Raw genomic sequence first — 7,396 nt, 5'->3', positions numbered from 1 at the left:
AGCTGTTTTCGTAAACGGCTAACATGAAAAACAGGATGAACTCGTGAGTGCTCTGGAAGAGCTAACTTATGGGTCACTTGACCTATACGTTTGAGAATGTTAACATTCCACAATAGCGTGGTGAAACTTTAGCAACTTTTCCTATCTTCAGACTTTCTAAATGCTCCGAAACCTTGAGGAAAACCTTGTCTCCTTCTTCAAAAGTGGCAAGACGACGATGCTCATCTATGTACTTCTTATATCAATCTTGAGCTTGCTTAACATTCTGTCTAGCAACTTGAAGCATGTCAAAATGGTCTTGGAGAAAATGCTTCACTTGTTGTATCGTCTCCTTAGCCAACCCCGCCGTAACGGGTGATCTAAGTTGAAATCCATATAAAAGCATAAATGGACTAATGCCTGTAGTCACATGCTTTGAACTATTATAAGCAAATTCCAATATAGGTAAGTAGTCTTCCCAATTGGTTTACTTCTTGCTAACGTACGCTCGTAGCATATCCTCTAACACTTGATTAACTCTTTCGGTTTGACCATCTGTTTCTGGATGATCAGCTATACTTAGATTAAGTTTAGTTTCCAACTTTTGAAACACAGCTCTCCAAAAGTGATTATTGAACTTTCGATCTCTCTCACTAATGATACTAGTTGGAAGACCGTAGAGTATATATATATGCTCTACAATAGCCATGCTAATTTCCATGTCTTAAGCGTAGTCTTAATGGTAATAAATCGATCCATTTTTGTGAGACGGTCTACAATTACCCATATGGCATTATGGCCACGATTTGTAGTAGGTAGTCCTACTACAAAATCCATAGAGATACTCTCCCACTTACCTTGTGGAATCTCTAAAGGATGTAAAAGTCCACCTACCTTGAGGCACTCTGCCTTATTAACTTGGCATTGCTGGCAGTTTAGTACGTACTCTTGGACATCATGATGTAAGCCTAGCCAATAAAATTACCGCCGAGCTAAGCATACGTCTTACAAATACCTGGATGACCAACACTTGGACTATCATGACACTCAAATAAGATTTGGCGCCTAGTGTCTGATTCCTTTGGCACACATACTTTACCTTTGTGGAGTAAGTAGCCATCATCAATGGAAAATTTCTTCCATCGCTTAAGCTCTTCCTGAGTAGGGGTGGAGCTTTGTGTTTTGGAGTTTTTATTTGTGCATGCAAAGACATGTTGATCTGGCTATACAGAGACATGTGAGTGTGAGGGATCCCTTTTTAAAACTGCACTCCACACTTTAGCATATGATTGATCTTGTGCACACTTGCCACGTAATGACTCCAAAAATCCACTCTTTATTTCCGTGAAAGCAAGTGAATTAATTTGAGGCATCGGACTTAGTGCATCTGCTACTACATTATATTGCCCCTTGCGATATCGTAGCTTACAATCATAATCTTGAATGATTTATGCCCATCTACCTTTACGGCCCTTCAAGTCCGTTTGAGTAGTAAACCATTTGATACTCTCATGGTCAAAAACTACTTCAAACTCGGAACCATACAAATAGTGTCGCCACTTTCGTAAAGCGTGAAATATGGCATAGAGATCTCTTTCATAGACATAATAATTCTGTTTAGCTCTATCTAACTTTTTACTTTCAAAGGCTATAGGTCTTCCCTCCTGGAGAAGTATCACACCAATTGCTTTATCCCTAGCATCAGTCTCTACCACAAACGGCTTAAGTGGGTCAACGATTGCTAGGATGGGAGCAATGGCTATAGCTACCTTGAGCCGTTCAAAACTGGGTTTTTGGGCTTCTTCCTAAGAAAAGGTCTTACCTTTTGCTTTAAGTTGATCCGTCATAGGAACATCGATTTTGGCATAATCACGAATATACTATCGATAAAATCTAGCCATGCCTAAGAATATTTGAAGCTCCTCAACCGTATTGGGATGTGGCCATTGAAGAATGATAGTGACTTTGTCAGTGTCCATCTTGATGCCAGAATAAGAGATCACATGACCGAGGTAATGTATCTCTATTTTAAAGAAATCGCACTTGCTTTGCTTAGCATACAGAGCGTGAGCTCGTAGTTGTTCGAACACTAATCATAAGTGTTCTTTTTGTTCATCTTCAATCTTACTATAAATGAGAATGTCATCAAGGAAAACCACAACAAATGTTCCAAGATAGGGATGCAAGACACTATCCATGAGTGTCATAAATGTAGTTGGAGCATTGCTTAAACCAAAAGGCATAACCAAAAATTCAAAATCCCCGAACCGTGTTCTAAAGGCAGTTTTGGAGATATCTTGCAAAAGGATACACACCTGGTGGTATCTTAAACAAAGATCTATCTTTGTATAGTAGCTTGCCCCATGGAGTTGATCAAACAACTCATTCACTCAAAGCAGAGGATACTTGTTCTTGGTGGTTATGGCGTTTAATCCGTGATAATCTACACACATGTGCATAGTACCATCTTTCTTTTTTACCAATAGAATTGGTGATGCCCAAGGCGAAGTGCTAAGTCTAATGAAATCACGGGCGAGGTAGTCAGCCAACTGACTCTCAACCTCCTTGGCTTCTTTAGCACTCATACAATAAGGTGGTTTACTCACAGGTTTAGTGCTTGGCAAGACATATATGCCATGTTGCACATCACGTGTAGGGGGTAAACCCGACGGTAAATCACTTGAGAATACATCACTATACTCCGTGAGTAAGCGAGTCAACTTCTGCCGTGCAAAATGAGAAAGTAAACTAGAGTTATGCTGGGATGGAGAATCTTGTAATTCCTGTAATGTTTGTTTTACAACAGTTGCATGTTGCTCAATAGAATTAAAATTGAGAGCACTTTACTCGTTAGAGTTGTTAACACTTTGCTTATCATTAGAATTCATTGCACTTTGCATACCATTACTAGAATTCACAGCACTTTGCTCTTGAGAATTCACAAGACTTGGAGACAAGCAGTAACACAAAAGGACTTCATCTATTAAATCTACTTTCTACAAAATAAAAAGCTTGGCTGTACATATAAGAGGTGTAGATGGTATATTTTTCTCACCAAGCAAAAGCACATGTTCACCATTGGCCATAAAGGATAAGGAGTTGTGTTCATAACTAATGTGCAATGTGTTTCCTAAACCATGCAGCCACTCCCGTCCTAAAACAACATCAGCACGGTCCATGTTCATAACTTGAAAGTCAAGGGTCATCATATGATATTGAACAATAAGCTCAATCCCTTGAACTACCGTGTCCCATACTTCTTTATCATTGCCAGACATCTATTCGACCACATACCTGTGAGAGCAGAGAGTCTGTGTAAGCTTCAATTTCTTGACTAGCCTATAAATCAGGAAGTTGTGAGTTTCACCATCATCCACTAAAATACGAACACGTTGTCCATTAATAATGCTATGCATGCGAATCAAATTATGGGGGCCAAAGGTGGGCTGCCACATAGAAGCAGGCACACAACACTTGTGCTTTTCTTCCATATGAAGAACCTCTATGTCACAATATTTAAGAGATGAATCCAATGTGAGGCATGCACAGTGTGTATGGCCTTTTCTTTGCCTCGCAAAAGAGGACAATCTTTCTTGTTAAGTTGGTCCGAAAGACATCTAAAACACAAATTGTGTTTCTTTGCACGCTAAAACTTAGCAGTACTGAGAGACCCACGTGGAGTATCTCGTGATTGCTTAGGCTTCTTAGCCTCTTATGGGCGTGGAGAGGTAGATTGTCTCTTATTCCTCTTGGAACGTGTTGGAGATCTACCTCGCCATTGGCTCTTAGCCACATTGCTCTTAGCAAAATTATTTTTAGAGTAGGGAACATTTCCCTTCCTCTCTTGGTCATCATCATATCTTGGGGCATGACTGATGGCTTCTTCCAAAGTTTTTGGATGTCGGGTCTTGACATGAAGACGATAGTCTTTGCCAAGACCCCTATTAAAACCCCGTATCTTTTGGAATTCATGTAGACCTTCTAGTTTTAATATGATTTCCCGATACTTTGAAAGGTACTGTGTGAAAGAGAGGCCATACATGCGGCATGCATCCCATGCTAACCTATTCTTATCTTCTTCATTGGAGTCCAAAAACTCTTTGGAGAAAGAAGCTTGAAACGCAACCCAAGACAGAGAACGAGCATATATTGGAAATGTAATCCACCACTTATAGGCCTTGCCTTTAAGAGATAGATTTGTTTCCACAACCGTCTTTATATGCGGGGTGTGTCTCAACCTATGAATATCACTCCATTTGTGTAAGAACATATTGACCACATCTTTGTTGCGATCACGCTCTTCCCCGTGAAACTCAGGAATGGTGATATTCTTGAGCAATGCATTGCTACCTTCTGCATCTTCTGAAGCACTTGTCACGTGGACTGCTTGAGTCGTGAGAGCTTAGGTTTCTTGAACCATGCCACTTGTGGCTCCTTGAGACGTTTGTGAATTCATAAATTTTTGGAGGAAAACTTGCCTTTCCCCAAGAAGTGAAAAGGAAGGGTGAAACGACTTCCTTGAAGTTTGAAGCTTTCCCTTTCCTTCTAGCTTTCTTGTCAACACAAGTATGCTATTTTTGTTATACACAAGAAGGCTCAATAGCTTGATGGTAAAGTGTTGGCCTCTTACCCTCACGGGGTGGGTTCAACCCTTCTTCATGCAAGGGTTAAGCAGGCCTTCTTACACGCGCAGCCAATGACGCCAACGGAAGCCTTCGGAACCTCGGTGCCGTAGAGTTGTTGATCGAGTTTGCCTTGGTCGCCCACCTTAGTCGCCTGCTGTAGAGGGCGTAGGTGGACGTGTTGCGGCCGGCTGTCGTTGTTTGCCTTTGCACTTGCCTTCTTTCTGCTGCACAGCGGAGACGTCGCTGTCTGCGGAACATAGGAGAGAAGCAGCGTGTCGCATGCACATACAACCCGCTTTTCTCCTTTCCCAAAAATAGCTCGGATACCAGTGAAAGCGCGGAGGTAATGCGTGTGCTAGTCTCCACCCAACCGTGCTATCTTATAGCCTTCCAATAGCGTACACACTATTCGATCGTGCTGGTGGCCTTGTCCGTAGGACCCATGTCCTTACACTAAGTCTAGTAAAGCCTCATCAAGCAATTACATAAGCTCAACGTCAACCACATCTAGATATATTGGATCATGTATGAAATTGGATTGCTAGGAAACCTTATCATCTATAGTAGAGAACCCTTCCAAGGCTTCATCCAATAGGCACATAAGCTTTGTGTCTACATCCCCAAAAGAATTTGATACCCTCTGCAACTCAAGCTGCAAGCTAGTCTTTCCACACATAACATACATACTTGCGACATTCTCTATAAAATTCTCTTCCATTGTCTTGCCTTCAGCCAAGTATCTTTGAACTTCTGCATCACAAAATTATGCATGCATATGGAAAATAGCATCTACGTCCCTATTCATATCATCGACATAATAGATCCACTCATTTGTAACACCAAAAAAATCCTAGCTCATCTTGTATGCCTCTAAATTGATAGCACTAAGCTCTGAGTGGTTTGCATACGTGAGTGCTTCACGTTCACTTACTATTGATTGAGAGTAAAGATTACAATAGATGTTTGCATCAAGTGAAGAATCTGGCCCTTCATAAGGAAAAGACTCTACATATGTGTTCAATCACCACTCTGAGGTACACACGCTCTATCTTCAATGATTGTTTTCCATCCATTATGGAGTTTCTGCATGCAACTTTAAAATGCGTTTTGCGAGAAGGATACTCAGCACATCAAGTCTCCCAAAGAGCCCTCATTACAGTATGAAAAGAAAGTGACCCATGGGGCCTCTGTAGTAAAACCAATGGATCTGACAATGGATGGATGCAAAGTTTGCATGCCCCACTATGTCTGGAAGATATCGAACTTTGCTTCTGCCTCTCCCTTATATCATTAGCCTATGTAACTGATTTGCTCTAGAAAGAAAGAAATGCTCTTAATGGTATATAAGCTTCAAACACCAAATGAACCTAATCTAAGATTCATCTTCTGTTCTTCCCACAAATCTACCTTGGTCATATTGCATGTGGGAGGAATGTCTTCTTTCAAATCTCTACAACACATCTTCATACTATCAAGCGCTATTCTGATTTGTGATGCGGGTCGAATTCTCTGATACCATTTAGCACCAACAACTCGTGGTGGCCTTCTTCACGTAGCGTGCACTCAGTATTAATAAAAAATGTCACTTTCATTAATCTATTGAATTTTGACTCTCCACATATTGAGATCACCTATATGCACTCTTTTGCCGAATTGCTTGCATGATGGTCTTTTTTGTTATGGTGTCATTTCTACACTTGTCTATTAAAAAATTGGTTTAACTATTACTAGATAACGCATCGAAGTTTCACACATGTTAGACTATCAAAATATTAAGTTAAAGACATGTAACACTTTACAATTGTCTCTCGATGGTCATTTTTTACAGATAATTTGGGAAAACGGGTAATTTTTTGCTAGTTTGTTTTGAAAGAGAAACAAATCTTTCAATACTTTTGATATGTTTACTTCTCCAAGTTAATTAGTAGATTTTAGTTGTACAAATAGTTTGCCAATTGGAGGTAATTTTTTTATATTTTCGAGCTTTTCATGATAATTGTAAGATTCATATATATGTAAATTGAGTTTTTTTTCTTAATTCCATATGTAAGAAGTTTCATGAGATTTTGATGTCATGTATGAAATCATTGTCTCATTTACTAAATCTATGAGCTAAGCAATTTTTGTGGCTCAAGTCAATTTTGTGGCTTAGTATAAGTTTTGTATCCTTGAGAGAGAGAGAGAGAGAGAGAGAGAGAGAGAGAGAGAGAGAGATTAGTAGTTGAAGTTTAATTTAGTGACGAATTGATATCAATATGTGTTATATTGTGAGCAAAATATTAGTTTTTCATTAAAGTTTGTTTAGAATCAATAGATAGTTGAAAATAATTATGATTCTCTTTTTTTACATATGCGTTATGATCTGATACGAGATACTTTGACAAAAACAATCAACACAAACATTTATACACATCATGAAAATTTATATATACAATACTCTCCACGGCTGCATTATCGACCAAGTATTTTGCGTACATAGTGCTCAAACAAACATTGAATATACATATGCATACAATTTTTACGGTGTTTGTATAGTCGGGTCAATGACCTGAACGTTGCATGCATGCATAAACACATGCTTCTAACAAACAACACATATTAGCCGCGTTACCAATCGAATGCCGCTCGAATCTAAAGATTGTTTAAGTACAAGTTTCATATGGCCACGTTATCGATTGATACCCATATGTTTCCTTTGCATTAGGAAGGGAAGTTGACTCCACATAATGGTACTAGTATCGCTGCGTGACCGATGTAGTACCCATATGATGAGCCAAAACTTACCACAAGGA

This window comes from Adiantum capillus-veneris, chromosome 22 (assembly GCF_014529385.1).
Source record: "Adiantum capillus-veneris isolate H3 chromosome 22, ASM1452938v2, whole genome shotgun sequence".
NCBI lineage: Eukaryota > Viridiplantae > Streptophyta > Polypodiopsida > Polypodiales > Pteridaceae > Adiantum > Adiantum capillus-veneris.
This window is presented reverse-complemented; position numbering follows the sequence as displayed.